Here is a 15488-nt window from a genome sequence, read left to right on the forward strand (position 1 = left end):
AAACATGCTGAGTAGTTTTGCCCTTGGTACTAGCATCCAGCATCTAATGATGACAATCCTAGGCGTTTGTAACATCTGTAATGATGTGAAGTAATGCAGTAGAGAATCACAGAATGGTTTAGATTGGAAGGGACCTCTGGAGGTCACCTGTTCAACTCCCTGCTCACGTTGGGGCACTAGGACTGCACAACTACAGAAATGGTGTACAAATTTAATTTTCTTATAAAAGTCTGAAAATAATAATAAATATATGTTGCCAGTTTAAAAATGCATTATTTTAATTCTATTTGCAGAAAGTCAGGGCAAATTATTGATGCCAAGCTTTCAATCCCACAAATAATTAGACAGACTAGTTTGTAGAACTCAAAGATCGGCATAGGTTTTCATAATGACAAAGTTTGAGTGTGAATTGAACTCATTTTGCTTGCCTGCAATGAGTACACTTGAGAGAAGTAAGAACATTTTTTATTGTAGAAATGTCACTTTTCCTTTGGCTAACTCAAAAACTGTTTTTGCTGTTATCAGTTAGTTTGTTAGTTCTGCCCATTTCTTCCCGTAGTAAATGAACATAAAGTAAGTTTGCAAATGAAGAAGGCATGAAAAATGAAATAAAATGGTGAAAAAAAATCTGCAACAAAAAAGATTTAATGTGTGAGAGAGTGAATATCTTACCTAAAAAAAAAAAAAAAGTCATATGTTTGACACTTTAATACAGGTGAGTTTAGGAGGTTGTTTCTATGTGTTATTGTTACAGATTAGTGGGATTTATCATCTGTTTTCCTGAAAAAGAGGCCAGGCTGTGGTTTCATAGAGGTAAGGGTTGTGAATAAACGATTAATAGTTCGTAGAATTAGAGGAGCTACTTCCTGTAATAGCTGGTTAAATGGTAAAACCGTCGTCCTGGTGTGACTGAGATGAACAGAACTGTGTTCCTTTTCAAACTGCATGTTTGTTACTGCCGTTGACATGAAACGCTCTTAGAAAATATTGTGTGCAGTTCCTTTTCTGTCATTCAGATGTTTTTGCTGTTAGCTCCGTAGCGTAACTGGCTGGTCAAGCTGATTATGTTGGATGAGAGGATGGAGCAGAACCTGTTGAAGGAAAAAGTGGTCTCTTTCCCTTGAGTTTTCTCTCGCTTTTACATATTTTGTTTATTTAAAAATAGTTTGGAGTGTGAATTAAGTGCATGTTAGCATGCTTGACGATCCAAGAGTAAGTGACAGGCACACAGACACACAGAATGGCAGCTGCAAAAGACTGATGCGATGCAGTCATTTCCTTAGCTGTAACGTGGCTGTGTATAGGGCAGCAGCATCCTGGTAGGCAACTTTATGAGCGTGTGCTACTGCTATAAACGTTACAGGTTTCGTCTTCTGCTCTCTCTTTGGAAGCAGGGGCTTTCTTAGCTGCTAGGATGCCCCTGGGTCCCAGTCGCGGGGCTCAGAGGTTGTGTTTGAGCTTGCTGTTGCTCCCTCGGGCGCAGACGGCTCGAGTTGAACCCAGGAGACGAGAAAAGAATTCAGCGATAGCGAGTTCGGCCCCCCCAAAGCCTGCCCCAAAGAAGAGCTCCCGCTAACGACGCGCCGTCAGCCCCGCCTCGCGTCCGTGAGGAGAGTCCGTGGGGGGGCGGCCCTGGGCCCGCGGCGCCGCACGGCGGGGGCGGGGCCGGCGCGGGGAAGCGGCGTGGTCACGTGGCGGCGGGGTCACGTGGCGGGGAGTCGGGCCCAGCCGCCGCCGCCGATCCGGTAGCGGTGAGAGACGGAGCCGGGAGGGAGGGCGCGAGGGGAGGCGCCGCGGGGCCGGGGCGGGCGCGGGGCGGGAGCGCGGGGCTGCGAGCGGCCGCCGCCCGCTCCGCCGAGGTGAGTGCGGGGCGGGGGTCCCCGCGGCGGGGCGGGGGTGGGCGGGCAGCTCCGCAGCCGTTGTCCTTTTGTTCCGGCGGGCGGGCGACCCGCTCGGGGCGGGGGCCGCCGTCCCTGGCGATCGGCTCCGATCAGCCTGGGGCCGGCCGGGTAGCGCGTTTTTCTCTTCTCCGGTGCTGGCTGCGCCCGACGCGGACGGTGCGGAGAGGGCGGACTGACTCCTTCGGGCCGGGCCGGCGGCACGGCTCCCGGGGTGCGATGCCGTCGGCGCCGCTTCGGCCCTGCTCGCTGCCCGTCCCTCCGTGCGGGGCTCCGGGGAAGCGCCGGGGTCCGCCCGGGGCCGCGTCGTACAGCGTGGAATGGAACCGGCCGGCCGCTCCGAGTGCCCGCTTCTCGCGGCGGCGGTTCGGGGAGCGTGCCCGGGTGTCCCGGGGGAACGAGGGGTGAAGGGCCGCCCGGGTTATCGGTACGTTCGGGTGCTCGGAGCCCCGCGGTATCTCGGGGGAAGGACCAGACAAAGGCCTCCGTAGAGAAGATCTTTCTCTGCTTCTTTAAAAGATGAGATTGCACCCGCGTCGTTTTCGTCGGTGACTTCATTTTGCCGGGCTGAGAGCGCCTGTCCCGGCGTTGGTGGTGGGTGAGCGGCGCGCCGTGCTGTAGATAGGTTAGGTAAGAGGTACGTGCTGCTGCGTTCCCGCACGGCAGCTGTAAACAGCGCAGTTGTTGCCTAATGGCTGTCTTTAAAAATGATTTGTGAAGTGTAAGTCTGAAGCCCTAAACTATCTGACTAAGGAAATGCAGAATACCAAGCACTTGCTCGGAAAACCGAGTGTTTTGTCGTCATACGGTACTGGCACCCTTGAAGATGGCTATGTGAATGTGAGCCACAAATGTTTAACTGTTTCTATTGAAAGCTTAGTCAGTTCTCACTTTAAAAAAAAAAAAAAAAAAAGAAGGCTTGTTATAGGACAGACTTCTCTTTACATCACGGTTCCTGGTTACACTGCTTCAGTCGTACCATCGCAGATTTTTCTGCAGTAACAAAATGATGGTGATCCCTGGGGTTACTCACAACTCCATCCTGCAATCCTGATTTGAGAAATAGCTTTGTGCCACAGCTAGCAGCAGCCCCTAACCCAAGAGAGCTCTTGGAAATGTGGACAGTTGGGCCTTTTTTTTTAATAGGTGATAAGAGCGAAGTGAGATCGAACTATTTCCAAAAATTGTCTGTTTTGCGCTGCCCCCAGTGGTATTTTATAAAAAGGTAATTATCAATTTCTGTGGGGCTGAAACGAAGCAGTAGGCTGTGGTTTGTGTGTAGGTAGATGCTTTAAAAATCACAAACAGCCCAGAAGACTGCCAGCTATTGCTGTTGTGAATGACTTTTATAGAAAGTGGATTGTTTTGTATAATACATCACTACTTTGAGTGGCAGCCTGTGGAATTTGTTCTTACCTACTCAACAGGTGTTTCTTCTAAAGCCCTTCCCATATTTCACTATTCCGAAATTGCCTATTTGCTTTGGGAGCTATACTGAGTTCCTTATGGGCAGTTCATTCACTGGAAAAAAACTTAATTTTTTCAATAAGTTGCTGAATAGATTCAAATGGTTCTGTTGTAAGCTTACACCAAGCAAAGTGCTGCGGTGTAACTTCTGTTAGCTCCCCGAATCCTTTTATCACAGAAATGATTGCTTCTGCTGAACTTCCAAATAAAATTTGTTTTGTTTATAATTAACATCCAGGAAAAAAAATAGTACATGCTTCATGTTATTATTAAGCTTATTTAGAAAGTACAGCTTTTAACAGTACTTTTCATTAGTTGGTTTCAAAACACCTTGCAAAAGAATTCAGTGTAATTATGATTTTCTTATTGAGGGTCATCACCTGGTGTTCATAAAGATATCACTGTCCAACTGTGATTGCTCCAAGAAACTCTGTAAGAGGTTAAAAAATCATGTATTGATTAAAAAACCTCATCTCCTTATGATAAAACCCCACAAGTTCACATATGTTTTGAACAGCTTTTGTTGTAGCGCTTTTCTTTTGCTTAATGGTGCCTGAGGTCATTTTGTACTGTACCTCCCCTACCAAGGCTGGGAGCTAAGCTTGCTTGCCGTTAGGTAGAGCAGGCTTCTCTGCTACGTGTCAGAAGAGACCCTGCAGAAGGCTTAACCAAATTCATGGATGAGTTAGAGAATGATTCAGGACAGGTTATTACTCTTAAGGGGCTCCAAGTAATCACGGTGCATGCCTCCAGTTACCAAGGAACCTGGCTGAGGAGTGGGTTTGTACAAATGTCTTCTGATATCTATTAGAAGTGGGGGGAGTTTTGAATGAGTTACTTGTATTGCTAGAATCATTCCATCTTCTTGGATTTTTTCCTCTTCAGCGTGCAGAAGCTATGTGAGAGGTAGTGATTTGGAATCTTGCTCTTTCCTTGCTATTGACTGGAACTGTTTCTTCTCGTTAAGCATCCCATTTTTTGTAATGCTTCTGGAAGCAGAACAAACTTCTGTCACAAGAGGTGTGAAGTGCACCCTCTGAAATAGTGTATTTTTTTTCCACCTCAGCTATCTCTACCAATTTTGGTGTGCAGATTATCACCAATTTTATTATTGGTGCATTTTAATAAGCAATCTAGTTTAGGACTTGAGATCTCTCATACTGTGTTGGTATTTTCCAAAATAGCACAAAGAAATTGTTATCTGTTTTCTACTTGGAAACAATGGAAACGTCATCATTTAGGGATAACAGTACTTGCTAGGAAATACAAAAGATTTTATAACCGCAGTGTTACAGTTTTATTTGCGTAGAAACTCCTTGTGTGTGATACTGTCCAAAACGTGCTTATGTCTGAATTGTAGACCCTTCATTCGGGGGATAGTAGGGCTTCCCTATGGTAGTGAAATGCTTGCAAGCAGAGAGCACTGAAATCAGCTATTTCAGTTGACTCAGTTTCAAAACAGGGCCTGCCTGTAGGCATGGCAGGATCTAGACTTGTTAGATCTGTGTAGATTCAGATTATTTTGGAAAAAGATTCAAGAGGTCCATTTTCATGGAGGAGGATGAGCCTATTTGTGTGGTCATTATTTTGTGACTTGACACCTCTAGTCTTTGGGAATTTTTGGGGATGACACTACTATTGCTTTCATCCTTGCTTATTTCATCTGCTATTGTCTGTTTCGTGTTATTTTTAATTAATGTCCTTGTTTACCTACTTTTACAGTACTTAAAAGTTTAATTTTTTAAATGGTCTCTGATAGTTTTCGCTTTGTGCGTTTACTATGAAAAACCTACTCCTCAGCTGCACATCAAATCCTTGATAGCCAGACTGTATCACAGCTGTCCTGGAGAGCCTCCCACTGGAAATCTGGGCCCTTTGCATGGCATGGAGATCCTGGCTCGTTTGATTGTTGCCCATGCATAGTTTCAGTGCCAGCAGACCCCACCCTGCTAGGAGTCATACATGCTTTCCTAGTTTCCTGGGTTTAAGTCATCACTGATGCCCTTGTCTAGTGCAGAATACTCTTTGCAAAACATGTGTTTGAAGATTAATTTGCCCATTAGAATATAAGAAATCTGGCATTTTTCAGTACTAGTGCCATTTATTCTTTTGCTTTGTATGGAATAAATTCCTCTCCTGTGAAGACATTCTTCTCATTAAATGTTTGCTGAAGCGAATACCTTGTCAGCTAACCTGATTTCTAAATAAAATCCTCAAACACCTCTTGTTTCATTAGTTTGAGTAATAATTGCTAAGTAAAATTTGGAAGGAGGCCAAACCCATATTTATTCATACAGCCATTTGAAGAAAATTACTGCATATACTTTATTGGTGCTACCTGGCACCACTTAATCAGATGAAAAACATAGGAAGGATTCCGATGTTGGATACAGTATGAAACAAAAGCAGCATTTTTCATACAGAGGGTGGTGATGCAATGGAACTGGTTGCCCAAGGAGGTTGCAGATGCCCTATTCCTGGAGGCATTCAAAGCCAGGCTGGATGTGGCTCTGGGCAGCCTGGTCTGGTGGTTGGTGACCCTGCACATAGCAGGGAGGTTGAAACTAGATGATCATTGTGGTCCTTTTCAACCTAGGCCATCCTATGATTCTGCACGTGTGTTGAGAACACTGTTGAAGAACAGTGTTTTTGGAGATGAGCACAAATAAAGTCATAATGAAAAGCAAAGGTGGGCTGATCACTGTGCCAGCAGTGGATCACGTTCCACAGGGTTTCTTTAGTTGGAGAAAGTGATGTTGACTTGTGATGTTCTTACATTGAGAGGGGAGGGTGCAAGAGCTGCACATGCTCCTTCTTGTTCTGTGTTGGTGCAGTACCCAGTGCAGTGGGAGCCTCGTTGTTTTACAGCTAAGTGTTGTTGACTGTGCTTCATAGAGAACGAGTCTGTGCTCCATCGGAATGGTGGAGTGACTTCTAGGAAATCCTGTTAGTCAGAAATAACTAAAAAATAGAACATAGTCCCAAAGGTCTACCCATCTTATACCTGACTAAAGTACATGGAAGGGAGACTAACACAAATCCTCTCTTGTAGATAATATAGACTGTGGATAATAGTTAACATTGTATTAAAAATATCACAGATGTTACTCAGAAAGCTATTTTAAGTGTTAAGTAAAACTTAAGGGGGGAGTGAATTCAGCTAAGGGAGAAGGAGGAAGAGTTATCTATTTGTGGTGCCTTCCCCAGCTCTCGTGAGTGATGCAAGTATATTAAGAACTGTTGCTATATAAATATCTTGGCTGCCATACAAGTGCCCTACATAGTGCTTGAAAATGAGGGAGCTGAGCAGTGTAGGTGTTGAACCAGCTTTAGATATTTTATCTTCATTTTCCCTGTGCAAAGAAATGCAGACCAAGAATGAGCTCGGACCAGAGGTGTTTTCCACATGACTATCTTGTTTTGATGGTGAGTGATAGCAGGTGCCTAGGGCGTGCAGATAGCTGAATTGTTCAAAGGAATCTTCACCAGCTTCTATCAGGGTGCAGTTTAGAGACCTCTAAACAGACAATTTGGTATCGAATTGTTTGGTTTTTAATAGCTGTGGTGAATTTATGCAATCTGTTTTTGAACCCTCAGAGATGTTAACATCTGCAGCATCTAGTGGTGCAAGAATGAAAGAAACAGAGGTGTTCATTTCTAGTTAGAATCACAGACTGGCTTGGGTTGGAAGGGGCTTAATACGTCATTGAATTCCAGCCCCCAGTGCTGTTACACTGCTGCCAGGTTAAAAGCTATAATCCTCCACTCCATTTTGCACAGTGCAAATGCTTGCTATTTTTAATTTGTAAAATTTGATATCAAACTTGTATGGATGAGGTTGACTGCTTTGTGTGTACATCTGGATTGTCAGATATATGCAGACACTATCTTACTTGCTGGAAAGTAACTCTTCCATCTTCTCACTTTCAGTAATGTCCTGTTTGCTTATACCTTGCATTACTCTTCAGCAGTTCTCTGGTTCCATTTCACGGACAGCTTTGCACTCAGAAATGTGTCTTTTCGTAAAGACCACGGAGTTGATATCTGTATGAATTGGATCTGCAGAAAGGTTGTGAGCCTCTGAAAGGTAATGGCTGAGTTTGTGAACATTTGTAAGAATGGAGAAAGTTTTAATTCAGTTCTTAGTGTGCAATTTCCGTAGCGGTGTAGCAGAGGACAGGTATTATACCCATATCTGTCGTACAGTTATCTACAAAACATTGTAAGACATTCCTGAATAGTTGGAAACAGAACACTGTGTAATGAAATGGCTCTCCTGCAGCCCCTACTTCTTGAATTTTTACTTCATCTGTTAAGAACCAACATTATAAATGAGATGGGTTTGATGGCTCTGCTTCCTTCTTGGGACCTTTCCACTTTGATGTGGACTTACTCCTGGCTTGGATTCCTCCTTCCTCCTTTTCAGTGCTAATGTTTGTTAGCAGATCTTTAAAGACATTTTTGTTGATGCTTAAGGCAAAGATCTTACATGGGCCTGTATTTTGCGGATTTATTTATTTTTATTTGTCAGAACAGAAAATGGGCTGCAGTTCCCATTGTCTGGTAACTTTACAAAATTAATTAGACAAAACGGTAAAGGTGGTTGAATTCTAGGAGAGAGATTTAAATAAACGTGTTTGAGTCTTATAAAGATATGGGAAGCTAAGCAGTGAAAATCTGCTGTCTTGAATGAATGATCAAGAGATAAAATTAAACAACCTCATGTTACTGGTATAAGATTTGGAACCATTTGTAGCTTTTCCAAAGTGGAAATTTTTTTTTTAAAAGGGGATTTTTTTTTTAAGTTAGCTATAGCAAGCTTCATTATGATACTAGGCAAGAATTAGTCTGTTTTGGTGAAAAAAAAAAAACCACAAATAAAACCTTCTGTGCAGCAATAGGTTCTATTAAAAGCTAATACAAAGCATGGGATTAAGTGATTATGTTTTCTTCCTATGAACTAGACTTTTCAGAGGTGGATTCTTTCCAGATTTCACCAACCTGCTGAGAAGCAATTCCTTCTTTACATTAGTAGAATAACAATGGAACACATGTTTGATCCAGTGTACATAATTTCCCAGTGTTGCAAAGAGAATTTTTGCATTTGGACGTCTTCGCTGGAGCTGTGGTAAGACTGAGGAAGGTACACTGTATGAAGGAATACAGTTTGAGCTCAGTACTAGTGCCAGGAAGCAATATTAGTCCCCCTCTTACATTCTCAAAAGGTCAAGTACTTATTTTTATTAATAAAGCAGTTGGTTTGGAAATTGTTCTTTCTTCAAAGGAGATAAATGAGGCACCACTGACATTGTCGCATGGGAGGTGGTAAAGAAAATTATATTGGATATTCTCATAATACAGTTTTGTTTTTAGTTCTGTTGGAGGATTCTGCAGTAGTTACTAATACAGAGAACAAATGGCCAGAATAGCAGTTGTTTTGGGCTAAAAGTGACCAGTAATGCTTAAAGATTTTGTACAAGATAGTGTTGTTTTCACTGGACACGAAAGTAAAGTCTTTAGTCACTGTCAAAGAGAGGTTATTCCAGAGGTTGGTACTGTACTTAATTCATTCATCCCCTTTCCCCTTTGGAATTCGGTTTAAATACTTCTGGTGTGAGGAAACTTCTTGCTGGTTTGGAGAGAAAATATTTGTGATTTGATTGTCTAGAGCTGTGGTGACAGCACAAGCTCTTACTGGTTTTAAAATAGCGTCGCTCATTGAAACACTGCTCTCTGGTTTGAATTTGAATTTGTGTTCTCCCTCCTTGCCAAGGGTGAGGGAGACCTGCAAATTTTTTATTGGTGGACATAATCAGTTTTCTTCATGTTTGACAGAGAATGAAAACTCTCCTTAAATAATAGTGGGATCTCTGCATGGGCGGTAGTAACCTAGATTTTATAGTGTGTCTCCAGGAGTAGATAATCTCCTAGTAGCCCAATTTTGGCAAAGAAAGGTGTAATGGAACAGATGTGTCATCAGAGTTTAGACTGTATTGATTTGCCTCCAGCTGCAGTGTCACATGGACAAATGTCACCTGATGACTCAGTGTCCATACCAGCATGGAAATGACTTTTTTCACTTATGTTTACTTCTTTCATTTGTTGGTATGTAGACTAAGATTTAATTGCTTTCTGAGCCTAACACTTACCCAAGCTTTTGAAATAAGTTTTTTTTCTCTGAAATATTTGTAAGACGTTTGTATTACTGTGTTTTTCACTGGCAAGACTAGTGTGAAAGCATTCAGTGAAAGATGTTTAAATACTGGTAATGCTCAGTTCCTTCTCTCTTTCGATCGCCCCAAGTGACATTTTGGAATGCCTTTCATTGTTTTGTTTCAGAGCACCTCGTTATGTTAGCTGATCTGAAAATCTAGCTGGAAAGTTGTTCCAACTTAGAAATAAATCAACAATTGCATGCACACACATTTGGCTGCAGAGTGAGATCTATTTTTAGAAAAGGGTTCTGTTTTGTTTTCACTTAATTTTAATAGTCTTTTACATTCATTTGAGGCATCCTAATGACTTCTGGGATCTTATCCAGACCTCCCTAATAAATAAGTGTGTGTGTGTCCTGTGGATCAAATTTCAGAATCAGTTGTGTAGGGAAAGTCCCACTTCTCTGCCAGATAACTTCAGGTATTCCAGTAATTCCTGGTGTGTGTTCAAAGTACTGCCTCTGCTTGTCTGGTCTCTGCTGTAGCAGAGTCTTTGTGATTGGGAAGGCAAAGCAGCCTGTAGGAGGTTACTGCCACATGAACGTAACCTATTAAAAAGCAACTGCCATCCCATGTAGATTAGTATTCTGGTGATTGCTATTTTTTTTTTCTTTATGAACCTGTGTTAGTCTAAGGTTGGTAGTTACATTTGGGTTTTACTTCTGTTGTGCGTTTGCTGATGGTTGCAGCAGCAGATTGGGAGTCAGAGCTCCTCTACTCTCCTCCTGCTTCTATCATGAGCTTCTGTATTGCCTTGAGGTGCTTAATTGTCTTTTACTCAGTGGTATAATGGGAATAATGCTATTTTCCTACTTCTCCTTAGGAGCATTTAGGCTAGCAAAGCACTTTCAGGCCACTGGATAGAAGACTGAAGACTCAAGGTTGCGTTAAGTGATGTCATCGTGTAGTTGGACACAAGTCAAACATTCACTTAACAGAGGATGAGTAGGCCGTGCAAAGGTTAAAATAAAAAATGCAGAAGAGGAGACAGGGCCAAAATAAGAGAGAGTGAACCAAAAGTAGTGTAATGCAACTCATCTGCTTCTTGATTATTCTTGTTTATTTTGGGGGGTATTTCTTAATGTCTGTAAACTGTCAGCAGTGGTGCTGAAGGAGTGATACTTTGAAAAGACTGGCTGAAAATGTGTGCCTGGATGAGGTCCCTGTATGTGATGCACGTAGTCAGATGTCTCCACTAAAGCACTGCTGTGTCTGAATGATTCCTCCACCTGTTTGTAGGAGATCCAGGAAAGGGTTCAGAGTATCGCTGAATCAAAATGTGGTATATTGGGAGTTTGGGGTGTTAGTAATGATAAGCCTGTATTGATCATTTGTTGGCAAGGGTGCGTTTGTGATGGAAGGGTTGACTGGGCAGCTGAGTGCATTTCTGCTTCTTGTATAACAGAAAACACTTCTATTGACTATTCAACTTTATCTATAGAGATGTCTTTTCCCCACAGGTTCGTGTGTAGGGAGTGTTTTCATTTTATACAATCCTTTATGTCTGCGTTTACTGAAACAGAATGAATAAAGTAGGGTTACTCTTGCTTTGAAAAAATCTTGTCCGATGTTTGGATTTACTTCTTAGAGAACAGACTCTTAATTCCTGTAATAACTTTCTTTAGTATTTACTCAGCTATTATGCCTCAGTTTTATATTTGAATAGGGTAGTATGTGATTTGAAAAATACATTTTATCCATTTCATACTTTGGTTAAGACCAGAATTAAGCACTAAGGTTATTTAGTCTCAGCTTCTGCCTGGAGCAGCCTGTGTTTTATTGAAGGAGTTTGGTATTGATTGAAACAGTCCTGGTATTTTTGTTGCTTTTTATTTCCCACCCCGCAGAGACAGTAATTATGGGATGAGACTTAAAATCATGATACAGATGTGATCCAAGTTCTCTCATGTAGTCAACTGATTGTAGGTCTGTTCTGTTCTTGCATTTCAGGTTCAGGTAAAGACTTAGCGAACAGGATTGTAGTTCAAGGCAACAAGGCAAAGATAAAATTCCCTATGTCAAAGAGAGCAATGAGAAAAGTCCAAAAGGTCCTTGCTTGTCATTTTGAGATTTATCAGTGTTTTGGTGCAGATGTTTATTCAGAAATAGGAAAAACAAAATCACATTCTTTCATGGTAATTTTCTTTGCTTAGTTTCTCAAGTTGTGGTGCGAGGCTTTCCAGGTGTCTTGCCTAGAGCTGCTTGCCTTCTTTGCAAGGTATCTTGTTTACCTCTCTTGATCTTTTCTATTTTTGGAGAGGCTTATTCTCTCTTCAGAGGCTTACTTGCCATCTTTGAGTACCTGAGTAAATTCAGGGCTCTCTTAGGGTTTACATTTGTCAAAAGATGATACACCACTGTCCCGTCTCTTCTTTTGTCCCTCTGTGCTTTTGCGACTTGATTTCAGGATAAGCTCCTGTGGCTCTGCTACTGATACTGTGCATTGTTCCTCTGAGTGATTCTGCTGAAGGTTTTTGCTACCTGTGCTGTGATGTTTCTTAGGTGGCCTGTACCGTAGCACTCTGGCCATCGCTTTCAAGCTTTTCTAGCAGAATTTTTCAAAGCTATCTCTTTTAAAGTATGACTAAGTGGTAACAAGGAGGAGTGATAGAAGTTATGGGAGATGCTGGTTTCCATACAAAATAGAACTCTCAGAAGTCTGCAGCTTATTTGGCAGCGTTAGGATATCTAGTGTATTTTGCAGCACTCTTCTTATGAACTGGCAGCCAAAGACCTTTTGTTCTGTGTTTTGAAAAATTTCAGGCCCAGAACTCTAGTGTTGACTTAGTCAAAACACTGCTCAGACAAAAACATGTTCAGACAAGATCTATACGTAGGTGCTGCTCTGAAAGCCTCGGTGTCCCTTCTTACATGAAGTTTTTCAGACGTAATAAAGAAATATCCCGTGTTCTGTATTGCTTGGAGGATCAAAGGCTTAAGAAACATTATGATACTTCGATTTTGAGCTATTTCCCCTACCACCTATTTGCATGGAATATCTTTTGCATATTTGTTCTGATGTTTACTAACAAAATGGGCAAAAGCTTGGATTTTCTTAATTTGTTTATTCTGTTTGATTTTGTTCCTCTAAATTCTGAAATCCTTACTGATGAGTTTAATTATAAGCAAGACGTTCTGTCATGCTGGTGATAAGTCTAAATCTGCCTTGGTACAATTGCCTCTTTCTATCGTGATGTCAGTGGAAAGCCTGATGAAGATGCTGCAATAAAACAGATTTCTTTCTCAGCTAGAAAAGAAATGTTTATTGTCAGTGGCTTATTAGATTCTTAGTATCATGGAAATTCATTTTGTGTCATGTAATACACAGTCATCCTTCCATTAAATGCTCTGGCTCTTTGTGGTTATGAGCAAAATCAGCAGAACATCCGAGTGTGTTCATAACTTGCGTATGTGGAGGCATATTTTGCTGAACCTATACTTTGATCAGCTGTAAAGGTCGCTTCCTACTTTCCACTGCTGGAAACATCTGTGTTATATGCAGTTTTTGCACTAGGAGAGACATGCTGTTTGAAAAGAAGTATTTCTGTTCTGTCCTGTTTCCCTGGCCCCAGCTCTGGTATATAATTACAGTAATAGCCAAAAATGTCTGGGAAGAATCTAGCATGAGGATAACAATCTCTTGTCTCTCAGGTGTTTGCAATTTATATTCACTTTTGAAAGCAAGGATGTTTACTTTAATCAGTTGGGTCTTTATCGGAATAATACAAAAGGAATCACTGCCATCTTAATTTTTTTCATCAGTATTTTCTGTGTTTTGCTTAATTGTTGATTGTACATTGTTTTCCTAATACACTTTCCCACCTCACTGTATGAAGAATGCCTCATTTATTGAGACGGGATTATCTTGCTCAGTGGGTTTTATAAACGCGTCATTTCTGATGTCAGATGATTTATCGTTTCATTGGCAGGCTAATAAATTGCTTCAATCGTTTCAATTTTGTTTTTACTTCTTCGAGCATGCAGGTGTCTTACAGATGCTATCCCTAGGATGAAGGGCACAGATTCTTCCCCACCCTGCATCCCCATTAAGCTAATGCATCATCCCTTTTATTCGGTGGCAGGTGAAACTGTAGTATGCGCTCTTGGCATGTTTACTCAGCATAGAAAAGTGATACCATGCCTAAGTTCTGATTCAGAGCTTTAGCATCAGCTTCAAAATGAAATGGCATAAATCTCAAGTGTTATTCTTTTCACCTGTGAACTTTCAACAGGTTCGTTCTCTGTATGACCTTAATTCATTGCCCCAGAAGGAAACTTGCTCCTTGTGCCTTTGCTTTCCTGTCAAAGGGTTCCCTCTGGCTCATCATTAGCTGCCCTACAGGAGGGATATTTGTCGTGACCTGGTGTCCTCAGCGGGAAGGGAGCAGATTAGTCACTGTTCAGGTTGGAGCCAGCTTCTAAAGGCTGACCTTACTGCTGCCACATGACACTGCAGAGCTCGACAAATAATAGTTGTGTTTTTCTTTTCTTTTGGGTATGTAAGTAGATTGCTTTAATTTGGGGCTGAGGAGGAAGCAGAAATTCTAATTTCAACATGGTCTGTGTATTATGAATCTGACATGTCGATGCCACATTCATCTGTCTGAAATCTTGTGTATGTTGACGCTTGAGGTACGAAGAATCTATTATTTCCTTTTTTAGAAAAAACAAAACCCAAACAAAAACACAGAAACCCAAAGAAAATAAAGCTAGTGTGTTCAAAAGGCTTTAGCGGACAAATCATGTTGAAGTCTGTCTGTGACAGCCTGATATTTCCCCTCCTGTAAGTGGTGGAGACTGTAACCGCTCCACTGCTGATTCAAGAGGAGAGAACGTGTGCTTATTGTGCAGTTCTCTTGATAGTTTTGACTTTTTAACTCAGCCTTGTCTTCTTTCCCTGCTTTTAAACTGAGGTTCAGGACCTTTTTGTTTTGTAATGACAACAAAGACTCAAGTCCTAAATGGAGGAGGTGGCTTTCACAGGCAAAACTTTTCCTTTTATTTATTTTTTTTAATTGGGATGTGTTAGAGAGAGTTTTTACAGGGTAGCTAAGAAGGGATATAAGATGTGCTATTTTTAAGTGCTACTTTTAGTCTAAACATTATAGTAAATTTAGCCTTCAGCATAACTCATTAAATGTAATTAAAATAACTTTGCTGATAAGTATGATGACTATCTCTTAAATACTTTTGGTTGAAATATTAAGTATCTCAGATGACCAAAATGAGAGAAATTGCTTGGTAAATATTTGAATTCAGTTTGCTTGAAGGGGCAGCTCACTTTGCAACAGATTTTCTTCAGTAGGCACAGACAGAAAATTCTGTTTTAGTTTAGTTTGTCATCTTCTTCCCCTTCAAAATAAGAAACTATGAAAAAGCTTGTTTTCCTCTTGCAAAGTGTAGGAGATGAAATGCGCTGTTGAGATCAACAAGTTCTCTTAAGGATGTGATGTCCAGAGACCATCAGCTCAGTTCATGAGCTAAAGATAATACTTCATAACAGGAGAAAACAAAAACAAATGTAGTTTTTAATGCAGAACATAATAGAAGCATGTGTATCCAAAATACCTATTGTAGTTTTATAATTAATGTTGTCTAAATATTGTCCAGATCTTGTATAATTTGGATTTGTGTAAGTGAAATTAGTTTCCTTTGAAACCAGCTTGACACACTTGCGAGTTTGCAGGATAATCCTCAAATGTAATACTTCACAGTACTGCAACTTTTTTTTTCCTCCTATCCCTAGCAACCACAGTGACACTGCATTTGACTGGTGGCAGTGGTACCTTCTTTTTCTAGGCTGCCTCTTGTAATGCTGAAGCTTCCATGCCAGGAATGCATGCTGGGTGTGTGCCAGTGGTACCTATACAGCAGTTTAGAAAATAGGAAGTAGGCTGTTTACTGTCCT

At 41.3% G+C, this 15488-nt stretch overlaps 1 protein-coding gene across 6 annotated transcripts in view; it reads left to right on the forward strand.

Annotated features, from left to right (window-relative positions):
• The first annotated feature begins 1671 nt into the window (after positions 1-1671).
• Positions 1672-15488, forward strand: part of TULP4 (TUB like protein 4) — a 142720-nt gene continuing 128903 nt past the window's right edge. For 2 of the 6 annotated variants that reach the window (XM_031611555.2, XM_090135667.1), the window contains exon 1: positions 1672-1751. The gene's annotated coding sequence lies outside the window, so the exon portion shown is untranslated. The other 4 variants (XM_090135665.1, XM_031611570.2, XM_090135664.1 and 1 more) reach the window with 4 other exon arrangements.

Source organism: Phasianus colchicus, chromosome 2 (assembly GCF_987193195.1).
Source record: "Phasianus colchicus chromosome 2, bPhaCol1.hap1.1, whole genome shotgun sequence".
Classification (NCBI taxonomy): Eukaryota; Metazoa; Chordata; class Aves; order Galliformes; family Phasianidae; genus Phasianus; species Phasianus colchicus.